We start from the raw sequence: 15415 nt of genomic DNA on the forward strand, positions 1-15415 counted from the left end.
CCTGATTCCTGCCCTTCCTCCTGGAGGTGGGGAGGAAGACTTTATCTCACCCATATGGTAGCAGGATTCTCATATTTATTGCAGCTTTGGGAAAGTGGCTATGACATTGTAGCAGGAATGCAAAGAGGGTTTCTGAGGCAAGATTTAAATACTGATTCCTTGTAGTCAAATATAATGCTGTTCTTTGAAGTCTGGAAAACACATCCTAAAATTTTGAAAATTATCAAAGGTCAGAAGCCCCGCCCCCATGAGGGAAGGTTACAGTGTTGGGACTTCCAATTTAGAAAAAAAGCTAAGCGTGGGGAGAAGTAAATGGACACAACAGGATTGTATAAAATTATGCATAGTGTGGGGAAAGGGAATACAAAAAGTTTTTCTCCATTTCTCATAATAGTAGAACATTGGGACATCCAATGAAGTGGACAGTTGAGGGATTCAGAACAGATAAAAGGAGGTAGTTCTTCATACACCATGTAGTTCACTTTAAAAAATGCAATTGCGACACCAGCTTGTCCTATGGGGAGTGGCAAAGCACTCTTGAGGCTTCTCCAGGCTACTGGTACAGTGGTACCTCGGGTTAAGAACTTAATTCGTTCTGGAGGTCCGTTCTTAACATGAAACTGTTCTCAACCTGAAGCACCACTTTAGCTAATGGGGCCTCCCGCTGCTGCTGCGGGATTTCTGTTCTCATCCTGAAGCAAAGTTCTTAACCCGAGGTAATATTTCTGGGTTAGCGGAGTCTGTAACCTGAGGCATATGTAACCTGAAGTGTATGTAACCCGAGGTACCACTGTACTTTAATTAGTCATTTTCTCTCCCCCCCCCCCGCCTTTTTTTAAAGAATCATTTGCTTCTGCAGGGATGGTTTTTCTACATGAATTTGCTAGTTCTAATTTTTTTTTTTTTGGAAAACTGAGTTGCTGAGTGTTAGAATGACTCCATGAAACTTGGGTACTGAGAAGAGTCATTAAGGGATTCAGAAACCATTGATATTATACAGGTACTCTCTTGAGTTAGAGAAGGATGTAAGTAGGGACAAACCAACCCCAGAGCTCTTTAAATACTAAATTGGACAAATCACTGCAAAGTGATAATGTTACAAACCACACTTTCACTGGGAAAATGCAAAGGGTTATATCAAAACTGGCCCAGATGTGGGAAAAGACAAAGTGGAATTATAATTGGATCTATCTCATTGTTTTAAATAAATGGCCCTATTATTGTTGCAGCTGGTGGAATTGTACAACAGGGACTAACTAAGAGCTAAAAGAACTTTTAAAATCATTTAGCCTTATTGATTCACATGATGTTAATAGGTAGGTTTCAAGGAAGTAAATGACTAGAAGAAGAAGGGAGCAGGGAGGAAACCCTTCCAAGATTCAGTTATCCTTTCAAGAGTATGGCAAATGAATGGAAAATTCCAGTGGTAGATAATGGATTTTATTAATGGACAAAATAAAGGGTGGGTTGTGGGGCTTGTGCAAGATGCTTAAGAAAACAATTGTGCAAAAGAATAACTCAACTAGAATGCAACAACCAAGCTGCAGAGAATAGCATGATCCAATAATGATCTAAAGAGATGAGTCCTGAACTGAAGAGAGGGGGCCAGTTGTTGTGGAGAATGAGCAAGAGGGAGGAGGATGTAAGAATTTGGGGGCTGCTAGAGGAGAGCTTAAGGAGCTGAGAAAAAGATGCTGGAACAAAGGGTGGATGTTACAGTGGAGGTTAGCAGAGATATCAATTACATTGTGCAAAGGCACTGATAGGAATTAATCAGAATTGAACCTCCAGGATGAGATACGTACTAACAATTACCCATTGGCAAGTAATAAGCTCATGTTGAGTTTCAGCAGTCTTTGGGGAAAGTTTACAATTTGGAATTTCAGTTTCATTGTAAAAACAAACAAATGCTGCCCTTATAAGCTTTAGGTATTTTCTATCAACATATTTTATTTTTCTCTCCTTATTTCTCAAGCAGATGCCATGCACTGACAGATTTCTTGACTTATTTGTAGATGAAGCGGAAACAAGGCAGTCCTTGTCTGCCAAATGAGGAAAAACAACCTGAGGAGAATTGCATGCACTTGTAGACAAATGGAATCTTTTTCCCTCCAAGTTTTAAACGAAGAGTGATGGGTCAGAAGCAAAAACAAAATGCTATCTTTCAGGAAATTCTTTAGCTCCTTTAAGCCAGTTTATACCCATTAGTTTCTAAAGTTTTGAGACTTACAAAGTAGAATTCTGTGGTTTGAATAGATAAATTGTGTCACTTCAGTAGGTGGCTATCATGAGAGAAGGTTTCAAACTTTCCCAGTTCCACAACCAGGGTAGTTGTTGGTACAGGCTGCCTATTCCAGAGAGAGAGTTCCTTATCACTCTCTCATAGTAAGTAACTATAGTGGTACCTCGGGTTACATACGCTTCAGGTTACATACGCTTCAGGTTACAGACTCTGCTAACCCAGAAATAGTACCTCGGATTAAGAACTTTGCTTCAGGATGAGAACAGAAATCACGCAGCTGCGGCGTGGCGGCAGTGGGAGGCCCCATTAGCTAAAGTGGTGCTTCAGGTTAAGAACAGTTTCAGGTTAAGAACGGACCTCCAGAATGAATTAAGTTCTTAACCCAAGGTACCACTGTATTTTGTTTTGGACCTTTTGCGACTGCAATTCTGTTCACACCTACCTGGAAGTAAGTCCCATTGAACTCAGTGGGACTTACTTGCGAGAAGGTATGTGCATGATTCCACTGTCAGTATTGCAAAATGCAGCTGAGGAAGGGTAATAACTATGATAGCCAGGTGAAAAAGGTGAGATGCTCCTTCACCTTTAATACATGTGCTGAAATAACCTGTTATTTTCTATTAAAGGTGTAGGAGCCCCCTCTTTTTCAGCACACTGCCCTAAGTCAGAACTAACTTACAAGAAAAGTGTGAATGGAATAGTGATAAATACCTCCACATCTGGCATGTGGTAACTGAGCAAGAAATAAATGTCACTTTATAGGAAGTGACAGCATGGTCTGTGGTCCTAACAAGACAGGGAGGAAGTGGCAGAATGATCAATGTGATGAAGAGAGAGCAAATTAGCTCCTCTATCTCCATCACTGCCATAAGTGAGTTCTCTTTATACGAAATCTCCAAAAGACAAAACTGACCACTTAGTGAGAAAAGGAACAAGGAGTAAAAACAGCAAGAATTGGTTTAGAGACAAGGTACAACCACAGCTAGCACCAAAGACAATATAGTCAACTGGTTTATATAACTCCAAACGAGGATGAGCTTGCTTTGAATAAAACTTTGCACCATATTTTAATATCATCACAACATTTGACAAAGGCCTCGGGGAGAACTGTGAGGGTCAGAGATCTTGTGTTTCAAATGTACACACTGTCAAAGAAGGCTGGCTCTGGAAAGAATTACTTCATCAAAAGAGCTTTCTCAGAGCTGCTTGTTGACAGTCATGATGGTATGATGTAAGAGAGGCTGGCATTTGATGACCCAACCACTTAGAGTGATTAGTGTTCACCTGTGTAAAGAAATAAAGGGAAATTTCTAGAACTCCAGCTATGAAATACTTGTGAGTAATATTACCACATGATCAGGCCTTCATTTTGGTCACATGATTGCTGTACTAATTATTTCCCCATGATCCCTGGAAGACAATTTCATAATCAGCAAAGAGCTTTTTTAAAAAATGACATTTTTTATTTATTTAAAATATTGATAAGCTACACTTTCTTATAAAACATCACAAGGCACTATAAAGACAAAAAACATAGTATTACAATGAAGCCAATTAAAATATCAAGCACATCAGTAAGAGCTGCTTGATTATATTTATGTCAAGATTCAGTGATGAGGGAGAAAGGGCAATTCAAAAGTTTGACTAACAGTTCATCCTGAAGCAGACATATTTTCATGCTTTGGATTCCATGCAAGTGACAACAGAATTAACTTGTGGATAGATTTTTGATTATTGCATTAGAGGATTCTGCAGCATGATTTCCAAAAGGAACAGAGACAGTCTCTTCAGTGGCCACTAGTTCCACTTCCCTAGTGACTCCAAACTTCCAATACAAAAGCTTGGCCAGTTGAGACCTGTCAAGTCATTGTATAGTAAGGCTTAGCTGGAGGATGCATATCCAGAAAAAATACAGTGGGTGGTGACTGTCTATTGAAGGTTAATTGCAGGGGGTTAAAAATAATAATAATCCATATGCTGAACTACTATTGTCAGAGTAACCCTTCCCTCCCCTTGTCCAGTCACAGCTGAGCCACTAAGACTTTGAGTTTTTTCCATGGAAAAGTTGTGAAATAGGTGCATGTGTACAGATATTGTAGATTTCCTGCTTACTGCTAGTTTGGGGGAATGAACCTTTTCCCCACCTCAATACTACCTGTTCTCTTCTTCCTCATCAGACTGTTGCAGCTTTCAATTAAATATGTGGTGTGTGACAGAAGCTGTAGTCGACCTATCTATCTACATTCAATTTTGGAAGTCTGCAGCATAAACAGAGGGAAAACTAGGGAAACAAGACCTGCTCCTACATCTCTGCTGAAAGACCAACTCACTTTGCCTTTTTCTCCCTGAACTGTTTCAATTCCAGCTAGACATTATAAGAGCTTTGTAACTTTAAGAACTGCTGCCTGAATGTGCTTGTTTTCTTCTTTCCTCCTGGTCCCCTTTTCTTTTTGTGTCCTGCCTTTTAGATTGCAGGCCGGCTGGAGGGCAGGAACTGTCTTGCGTTATTGATCTTACATAAGCTGCTATAGGAGCTTTTTCACGTAAAGAGTGGGGAGAAAATACTACAACTTATTTATTTAAGTAGTCACAGCTCTTAAACACCATTTGAAAAGAGGGAAATGGACATATATTGGCGGATGCGAGAATATATTTGGGTTGCTGTTGCTGTTGCTTGCTTTGAGAAAAGAAGGCATCCGTTCTCTGGAGATATTACCTCAGTGCAAAATCCGCATATTTAAAAGGCTGTATTGTGGAACATATGAAAGATCAACACATTCAAAAGGTTATATTGAAATATTTCCATATTTTATTAAGATCACTTTCCAGTGCCTGATATAATACAGTGGAGTACTTCCCCATAGGATGGTTCCAGCTGTTAACAAATTACGTTGCCTGCATATTAGCAACTTATCACATTGGTAGAGCCCTCAAATGAATTACAGGCATTTATTTTTAAGAGAATGCCATCTAGTATTGATCATCTGTAAACTCTGGTGCTGTTTTTAAATAAATGCAATACATTTCAACAACTGTCTTCAAGCATTTTTGTATTTGTCACTTGTTCTTATTTTCTGTGTGCAAATGTCAATGACAATGAACCTTTAAAACATAAACATAAACAAATGAGAAACGGTTGTCTCTCCTATTCTTGGGACCAGAGATTAGCTCAATACTATTTTCATTTCCTGATTGTAAACTCACGGAAACTAGCAGCAGAATGTGTGTGAATGCACATGAAGCAATTAATTATTGTACCCAGTTGGAGAGGGTGCAGATCCAGCTAAGCGGGTGTAATGAGCTTAACCAACCCTGAGGTAGAACCACCACTAGCTCCTTGAAGGATGTGTCTTCCCTCTGAACTAGAAGCCTTGCAGACTAGGAAGCTCCTGCCATCAAAGACCCATATCCCAGTAGGCTCATCAAAGGATGGCGAGTCAAAAGAACGGAGCTTAAAGTTCCATAGAGATGGACTATCCATATAGGATTTCTCTGCAGAACATCCTATAGGAGCAACAGGGGAATTGCTTCCTGTAGCCAGATGTCAACTAATATCCAACGTCATCATGAAGCAGCTTTCCATGACTAAATGGAAAGACACCCAATGGAGGAGTATACTTGTTTGGCTTTGTGGGGAGGTAGCCTAAATAATACATTGGTGTGTTAAGAATGTGCAGCAGAACAGGGCCTCTGTTTGCCAGACAACAGAACCATAGCAAGTATTGTGTGCGAACTGCTGTACTATAAAGATTCTCAATGCTATGGAAACAGTTGCTTGTGCCACAATTTATGGTAGTCCAGTTCTCTTGAGTTGAGATTATGTGGAAATGGTGTTTTGAAGGTAGAAATTCTGAAACCTCTATTTTACAAGAACAATTATACATCAGCAGTAGGTCTCCATGAAAAATGCAAGTTTGAGTTGGGTTGTACTGGTTATCCTCTTCTTGTTTCCATTTCACGTTGCAAAATTATGACCAAGGGTCATTGCACTGCTCTATTTGTTTGGGACAATTCAGGGTAATCCATAGGAAGTGGGTTAATGCAATGCATAATCCATCAGGGCACTAACAGCATTAAAACACACACATGCATCTGAGTTCATATTGCCAATTGTCACACTTAGTGTTACTGCACACTAGTTTAGGCAGCCTGCTATATGTGCAACTGAGTAACTTACACTGTAACACCCTCACTTTGTGTTATATATACTGTACTGCAGTGTTTTGAGTGGACCTGCCATACCCACCAAACCCCAGCTCTCCTTCTGTGCCTTTAATGTCAATGTGACAGACAATGTATCAGATGAAGCTTTTCCCAGGATTATTCTTTCCTTATGTAGGAAAAAGCTTCACTGGTTACATTTCTGTATATCAAGCTGCCCTTAAAGGTACCACTAGAGTAAAGGCAGTTTGTTTGTTTTTAAGTTGGCTTCCCCAGGGTTAGTGGCTTATTAGAAGAGAAAGTGGTCATAAGGCCAAAGTTTTTTTTGTTTGTTTTTTAATTCAACAGGTAAAATCTAGAAAGAAAGTTATACTGAAAGATTTGTAAAATTGTGCTCTTGACATATGACCTTGGGAACTTATGGGGAGAATGTTCAAATTTTCCTCAGATTCCACACCATTCATCTTATTTGATTCATATGTTAATATGAAGCAATTAAAAGCAATGTCTCTACCATAATGCCCTCCCTCTTTCTCAATACACAACAGAAAGGGGAGGGGGAGAGAATGCTTGAGGAAATGCTGTTGGGCTCTAGACAGGGTTTAGAAAGGAGAAAACAAAGTGCTTGCCGGCGCAGATATTAGCTCAGCCAGCTGATCTGCGAGTAACTTGCTCACACAAGAGGCCTACTTGCATGAACAGTGTAACGTTTGACGTGAGGACACACGGGAATATTGCAGCTGCTACTTCCGCGATCAGAACTGCAAGATACATTTCCCCCCCCTAAACACGGAAGTAGCTGCTACGATCTAAGTTTCACTGCTTCAGACGTTAAAATGAACATACGCAAAAAGCTAATTTCCTTTTTCTTTCGGAGGCATCAAAATTGCTTGCAAACGGCGACTAGACGACTTCCACATCTATGGCAATGAAAGGGGAAGAGATAAGATAAAAGCTTCCATTTTTCTCTTGCAAATGCTAACGATCAAATCAACGCTGGCCAGGCCCTTTAAATGTAGCCCTCAAGGCACACTGAAGGACTTGGGTAGAGCAAGTAAAGGAATTCGTCTCTCATTTTAAGGGCATTTGTTCGCAGGACACCTTGCTGCTATATTCTCTTGTGAAGCCTATAAACACTGTAGCACCAAACAGCACACGGCGTGTTAGCAGGGCACAGTCGAGGTCCTTCCTATTTACAGGGAGTCATTTTTACTCTTGACACCCAAAGTGGTGTGAATAATTCTTTTTCCACGAGGCGTTTATTTAAAATGCTGCTTTACATACTGACAGCATAGACCCGACTCCCCAGATGACAAGCACCCTAATGCCTGTCACCTTCCCTTTTGCTCGATGAACTTGATAGGACAAGGTAAAGAAGGGGGGACCCTATGAAGCAGAAAAGCCCCCGATGAGCTGTGGGTGGGGGAGTCATGGAGATTTTTAAACCCCACCCAAGCTGGTGATGGAAGTCAGGAGGGGAGCGGGTCTATATCAGGACACAGTAACGCAGGTCTACACAACGCGGGACACCTTGCCCCCAAATCAAACGGAGCCCATCAACCATGTCGTATCTTCAGCTTATCTAGGGACTTGACAACCCCATTTCTGGCAGCAAAAATCAAAGGCACGTCGAGTTCCTGGTGGGCCATAACATGACCGGTGAGCCACGTTCGGCTTGGCTAGTTACAACGCGCAAGGATTATTAGGTAGCCTGCCGTATGACGACCCACCAAATCTACACTCAACTCAAACTGCCCTGACAGTCTTCGCTTGAGGCTCCAGCTTATTTAAAGGGCTGCGGGGAAAGGGGCGGATTGATTTTTTTTTAATGGTTTCTTTCGGATTCTCAAACTATTACTGAGCAGGCCTTGTTTATATGTGTATCCCTCCGCACCGAATCTTGCGAGTAAGCGTGCAAACGGCCTTCATGGTGTCCTTCCGCGGCGGGGAGAGGTGTAGAAACTGCAGAGGCGAACGGGGATGGGTTGCTGTACCTCGCTCCGGCCTGTGGAGTTAAAACGCTAAGGTAAGAATCTCTTTGGCGGCGTATTCCTCCGCTCTCTCGCAAGGAGGTCTTCGCCCAGCCTGCCGTGTCCCTCCGCCGCTTTTGGAGCACACAAGCAGGAGGCGCTTCTTCTGGCTGTGCGAGGAAAACAGGGGGTCTGGAAGGAAGACAAAAGACTTCAGCGCGCAGCGAGGATTTGCCTCAGTGGGTCTGGCTCGGGGCGCCCGGTGTTCCTCGCGGAAGGAAGGACCGTGCCTGGGTTTGTTGTTGCTGCGCCGCAGGGTCGTCGTGAGGGGACTCGAGGACTTTTTCTCTCGGGGCCTGGCGGATGGATCTCTAGGTAGCTTTCCCAGATATCGTTCGCCCTCGCCGCCGCCATCTTGGATTTTAATCCGCCATTTTTCCCCTTGGAATTATTATTTTTATATATATAGATGATTATTTTTTTTCGCCTCTGGCCGAGATTCTGGACGGCGGCGGCGGAGGCTTTGTGGACCTGCGGGGCCGCGGCTGGCGAAGAGGACTGCAGTGCCCAGGGGCAGCTAGGAGGTGAGTGCTTGGCGGAGGCGGAACGAGGGGAGGGGACGGAGGTGTGTGTGTGTGTTTGTGTGTTGGGGGGGTGTCCTGGAACTGGCACGGCGGCGGCGAGGGCCCCACTCCTTCCGGGGAGGGGGCGGGATGGAAGCGAGGCCCCCTCAGGCTGGGCAGGGCCCGAGGTGGGGCGACTACCCGTTGGCGAAGTGGGGGGGGGGAGAGACCTGCTTCTCGTGACGGAGGAGACGAGGGTCTTCGGGGGCAGAAATGTGGGGAGGGGCTTCGTTTCTCTAAAGGGCATCAAATAAAGAGATGGCATCGTGCGCTTCGTTCCCCCTCCGGCGCCCATAGATGAGGACAATACGGTGGGGCTGGGAGGGCGGGCGGCGAAGGAGGCGATGGGGATGGCCGGGGCTGGCAGGAAGAGCCAGGCAGCCTTTCCTTGGAGGTGGCGGAGAGGGTCGTGTCAGCACTTGGGAAGGGCCACCAAGCGCACCTGGGGAAGCAGTCGGGCAGCTGTCCAGCCTTGGACGAGGTGCTCCGAGCATCTCCCCCCCCCCCCCCCTAGCGGGGATCTGGCACCAGGTGCTGCTCATCGCACACCTGCCCGCTGCGTCCGCATTTCCAATGAACTCTAGAGTGTCATATTCATGGAGGTTCCTCAGTGACTCCCCCATCCAGGCCTAGGCCTCTGCTTGGCTTCCCGAGATGGTATTGCGCACGGGGCGCCTTCGGACCGCTTTTATGGGTCTGGAAGGGGAAGGGGAGCCACCCCCGAAGATCGGACGGGCCACTTAGGCTATTTAGGTGTTAGAAGCCCCCGCAGAAAACGGCGCTGGGCTACCAGTGGCTGTGAGACCCGCAACACACCCATCTCCCGGTTGGCTGTGACAGCTGGCATCCCTCCTCCTGCTGCTGCGCTGCTTCGGCGTTTAAGGGGATGCGGATCTTCGGAGAGGTGGAGCTGGCACGGGATTTCTGTGATGGGTGGAGAAAGGGCAGCTTGATCCTGGGTGTCTCGTTTTCCCAGCGTTTGAGCTGGGGTTGGGGAGCGGTGCCCGACACGGAAAGCAGATGTGACTGGATCGGGCAGGGCTGCCTTGAGTGGAGAAGCATTGCTCCCGGCCTTTGAAGAAGGCGAGAGGCGACCTCTAGGGGGCACCGTAGTTTCAGCTAAGGGTCGGAAAGTAGAGTAGACTTACCTCCCTGATCCAGCTGAGCTGCGAAAGAAGTTTGTTCTAATCCTGTCAGCTGTCAGGATTTGCCGGCTAGTTTCGCTTTGCATGAGATTCGAACAAAGCTGTGTGCAGAAATGCTTATTAAACGAGGAAACCTGTTTTGGCTTTTCCACCACAGACACCTGATCACTGAAGAATGAATATAAAAGAGTGTCTTTTAATTATTGACTGAATTATTAACTGAAATTCCATGATTTTTTGTTGATGGTTTTATTAGTTTTTTTCCATATGTAAAATGAACCCAGTTTCTTCTAAATACAATATGATCAGTAATCTCCTACAGGGGTATGGAACATGCAGCCCTCTAGATGTTCCTGGACTACAACTTCCATCATCTTCCTTGACCACTGACCATGCTAGCTGAGGCTAAGGAATTGGGAGTCCAAGAACACTTGCAGGGCCCCAGGTTCCCCAGCCCTGCTCACCTGAGACAGAACTTTTTTCTTTCCACCAAAATGCTTGTTTTAAAGAACATTGTTGTTTTGAAACAGAAGCAAGTACTGGTAAGCAATTGATAGAGTTACTGGTGGGAAATTATGTTCTTGCCTTTTGCTTGAACAAGCAAATGCTGAGATCTAGGTGATGGGGAGTAGAGTGATTTGATTATTTTTATACTCTGTTCATGGATATCTTAGCATTCTCAGAAGCTAATTGGGATTATAAGCAGACTTTCCTAATAAATCTCTTGCCCAGCCACTGTTGCCCTGCAGTATAGAGCTGCATGGGACTGCTGGCTGTGTTCTTCAATCAGTTCATGCAAGGCAATGATGTTGTCCATTAGGCTGAATATTTGCAATGCACAGGGATTTCTTGCTGATGTCAATACAGAAAGTGCCCCTGTAGGTTTGAAAACCGCTCCTATATATATTGTTCTCAGAACTATTTCTTACAAACAGCTATTGAAGGCTGCAGGTGGGTCCCACATGGTAGAATTATTGCCTACACACAGAAGACTAGAATACTAGGGAGAGGTTAGGCTAGAATCCTCTCTGACCTCCTAGTTTCTATGCCCAGGCAATTCAATAGAGCAGTATTCAATCACATGAATCCCACCTACTGAAATGATGAAGCCTAGATAGATTTCAGACCATCTGCTCTTTGTGAGAGCTGTGTTGAAGGGATGCAAAACAGATAGGGTGATATCTTTCATTAGAACCCATTACAAGTATACACCCTTTTGAGCTGGGGAGAATTGGAAAAGTATTTTGTTGAAGTAGCTTGCCATAAATTTGGCAGACTACTACTATATTGTTTGCATTTGTTTAGGTCTCAGTATTGACTCCTTTCCCTTGCTTACCTTAGTCATTTAAATAATATAGCAACACAGTATATCCACCATTGTTGTGGACAAATGTTTGTTCATGGTGTATCATAACAGAAGTTATATTTTGCATTTGTTTTTCATGCCAATTCATTGGAAATGTAGGAGGCATTTCTTTGTACGCTTAAAGTAAAAACCTGTCTAGGATGCATTCTTAAATGCTTTACTGCATATTAGTGAATTTAACTTTTTCTTGAGTTGGATGAGTCTTGAACTGTGTGATTTGACTATGTAGATAACATTTCATGAGGTATTGGTTAAATAAAACTTAAAAGAAAGTAGCAAAACCTAATTGGCAGAGCATTCCAAAACCCCAATCTTCTGTGCTGGAGAAGGTTTGTATGGAGCAAAGTTGCCACTCTGCCCAGCCCTTCCCTGTTCTGTCACTGGGGCAGCCCTGCTGGCAACTGGCAAGGAGTGCCCAAATTTCCCAAAGGGTGGGTGTAAGCAACCACTGATAATACCCCTTCCAGCAGTAGCCAGAGGAAACACCTGAAATTGGGCATTTCAGAGACAGAAAGGGGCAGGGGCAGGACTGGCACAGACCTATCCCTGCTAGCATCAAATGACAGTAGTGGAATTGCTCAATCCAACAACTTTGCTGTGCCAGTCTGGGAGATGACAGAGCATAGGGGCAGTTTTCCCTTCCCACACCTTCCACCCTGGTTAATGTGAGCAACAGGGCTGTGGATGCAGTGGTTTTTGGTGCAACTTCACATAGCCATGCTGTTGCCTGTCAGGGATTAGGACAGCCTTCTTAAACTCATTTTTGAATCTCTGTAAGTCACTTCATGTGCAGGTTTTTTTATTATTCTGTACTGTTTTAGAACTTACTATGTTGTAGTTATATTTGGTACTTGTCCAAAGTGAGCCTAATAACATAAAAACAAAAAAAGACACCAAACTTTTGTCCTGTAGTTTGTTTGTTTGTTTTTGCCAAAAATGGACAGCCTCCAAACTACCTTTAGTAAATGACTAGATTAATAAACTTTACGAATTATCATTAATGTCTAAAGTCCTAGAATTAGATACTAAATTTAGGGATTAAATAAAAATTCATTTAATTCATTTTAAAAAATTAATTTAATTCTAGCCACTAGGTGATATTTTGGTGTTTAAATTGTAAATTCTCCATATTATTTCATGATTCTAATATTTTTTATTCTGATCAAATAAATGTGTGAAACAGTCATTGTGATGTATCGACAGAGCACTACTCTGTTATACCTATTAACCCATGGGATTGCGCAAAAGTGCAGTATCTATTGCTGATGTGATTCTGGCATAATACCCTAGTTACAACCTTACGTTTAGTGCAATCAGTTTGTGCATCATGTCAGCTCTATCACTTTGCTGGCGAGTTGCAGGATTGATCTATTTGAAGTGGAAAACATCTTGGTTAATCACTTTGGGCTGACCTCTGTCTGGGTCAAGAGGTGTTTTCTGCTTCATGTAGGTCAGCTCTGTAATTTTCTGGAGTACACGGGTACGCATACAGGATTGGACATAAACGAAATAAACTGGTGCAGCATTTTACAGAATTGAGCTATCTGCAATTAATTGCGTTTAAAATCAGTGGCCCTTGCTTCCAACAATAAATGTATGCAAGTTGCAGTTGTAGTAAGTAGTTTTTCTAGCAAGATTTATAAGCCGTCTTCTTATAAAGATTCTGAGCCATTGATAATGTAATTAAATTGCACTGACTTCATCTTAATATAGAGTCTTGGCAACCTCAAGTGAAAAAAGCTGGTCAAAGGGACAGATCTTGTGACTCTTTATCTTAAAGGTAGACTTCCACAGCAATTCAGTTTTAAGTAAAAAGGATATTAGGACAGAATGGGTATTCAACTGAAAGTAATTGAGTATGGGTAAATAACGTCCGCGCTTGGATTATAGGGATCAGTGGAATACTTGTTCCTGTTTTAATGAGATCCTTGTTTCCATGTATACTCTCTTTGACCTATAGTCTGCTTCCCTTCCTCCCCCTCTTTTCCTTTCGTTTAGCTTAGACCTGAAATGAATGCTACATGTTGAACTTCCAGTCTTTGCCCCCTCCCTTTTATTCCTAGTACAGTTTGAATACGTAAGAGTCACTAGCGGAGTTTGAAAGCACCTGCAGTACTGTGATGAACAGAAGCTGTAAATGTTTTGATTACACTTGAGTACAGAATCCTATTCTAAACCAACTCTGGTGCTAGGACTGTGCTTTGTGGTACTGAAGCAATTTTTTTTTGTACAAAATGGTAGGATCATTTTTGTTTGTATTTATTGGATGGCTTAGGATACCTGGGCTGATGTATATGTTTTAGTTTAAACAATTTATTCTGCTTCTGATGAACCTTTAAAATAGGTTGTTATTAATAGCCTGCCCCCATCAATTTTTCAACCACTGGTGTTTGGTACAATACATCAGACTAAAAAAGTTAGCAAATAATGTAAATACTGTGATACTTAGTATTCAAATCACAGTTTTCCAAAGCGCAATGTTTGCTCCCTGGGAGGGGCGCTCCAGCCGCTACAGGTGCTTTTTGCTCTTACCTAGATTATTAGATCTTGTGTGATACTCATAGCGAACAGCCTTGACAGACTTTATTCAACAACTTTTAGCAGTTTTCTTTCATTTGGGATTAAATACTTCAAATAATAATGAACCCCATGGTGGATAAGGAATAGTGGATTCAGTTCTGTGCATTTCCTTTATTACATATGAATACAGTGGTACCTTGGTTTACGAACTTAATCCGTTCCAGAAGTCCGTTCTTAAACCAAAGTGTTCTTAAACTAAGGTGTGCTTTCCCATAGCAGTGTGGGACTCAATTTACAAATGGAACACACTCAACAGGAAGCGGAACATGTTCCACTTCCAAGGCAAAGTTCACAAACCAAAACACCTACTTCCGGGTTTGCAGCGTTCTTAATCCAAGTTGTTCATAAACTAAGCTGTTCTTAAACCAAGGTACCACTGTACTAATCCATTATCCCATAATATGTAGTACACAAACTGAAAAGTTATTTTAAACTTATAAATCATTTTGTAAGCTACTATCTTCTCTCTTAAACACAAAGTTGATTAGCTGTTGGTGTGTAGACAATTAAAAATTTTCATAACCTTCCATAGTGGAATTTTAATATCAATAAAGATACGGCTATTTTAACTGATACTTCTATGTTCACTCAAACCATCGGGATATGGTTGGCTCCAGTGAATAATAAAAATGATAAACTGCTATATTAGTAAGTAATTCTAATTATAACAATCTGGATTTGTGCATTAGAACATGTAGCTGTTTGGAAGACCTCAAAGCTGGAATACCTACATGTTCTTTGACAATCTGAAATCGGTATTGGAAGAATTCTGTGGGGAATTGAAAGAAATGGGTGGGGAAATGAAACAGGCCCAGTACATTTTATCAAAGTGAAGAAACTTAAGAGTTTTTAAGAATCATGCCTTCCAGGACTTTGATCCCTCCATCTTTATAGTTTGGTACGTAAGCAGGTGATATCTAGATCAGTTAAAATGGAATGTGATTATGAGGTCTTGCCCATTCATTTTTTAAAAAAAAAATCTTTCCAGCTAGCTATTGATTGATTGATTGATTGATTGCTGTGACCCAAGCAGGTAATAAGTTTTAGGTGAGGAAAGGACCACCCCCAAATTTGCAGATACTCTCCCATAGAGCAGTGGACTCTCACCATCAATTTGACCTTTTAAAATAGTTGGGACTCAAAGCTCTAATAGTGCTAATAATTTTATAGGAAAAAATGTTTCTGAAATCCCCCCCCCCAAAAAAAACCCCATCTAGTGGTGCATACAACACAAGAGTCCAGTGCATGTACTCTGGAAAGTGGGGGGCAGGGGAATATTGTGCAGCTTTCTTGTGTCTTCAGGAATGAGCAACATCCACATTTCTAGA

The 15415-nt window shown here is 42.4% G+C and overlaps 1 protein-coding gene across 3 annotated transcripts in view; it reads left to right on the forward strand.

Moving 5' to 3' along the window:
- Positions 1-5067: 5067 nt before the first annotated feature.
- Positions 5068-15415, forward strand: part of KMT5B (lysine methyltransferase 5B) — a 36062-nt gene continuing 25714 nt past the window's right edge. Inside the window, exon 1 of one of the 3 annotated variants that reach the window (XM_083624224.1) lies at positions 5068-8957. The gene's annotated coding sequence lies outside the window, so the exon portion shown is untranslated. Of the gene's footprint in view, positions 8958-9008; positions 9125-15415 lie in introns of those variants that run through there. The other 2 variants (XM_083624225.1, XM_083624228.1) reach the window with 2 other exon arrangements.

This window comes from Podarcis filfolensis (assembly GCF_964270895.1).
Source record: "Podarcis filfolensis genome assembly, chromosome: 1".
In the NCBI taxonomy this organism is placed as follows: Eukaryota; Metazoa; Chordata; class Lepidosauria; order Squamata; family Lacertidae; genus Podarcis; species Podarcis filfolensis.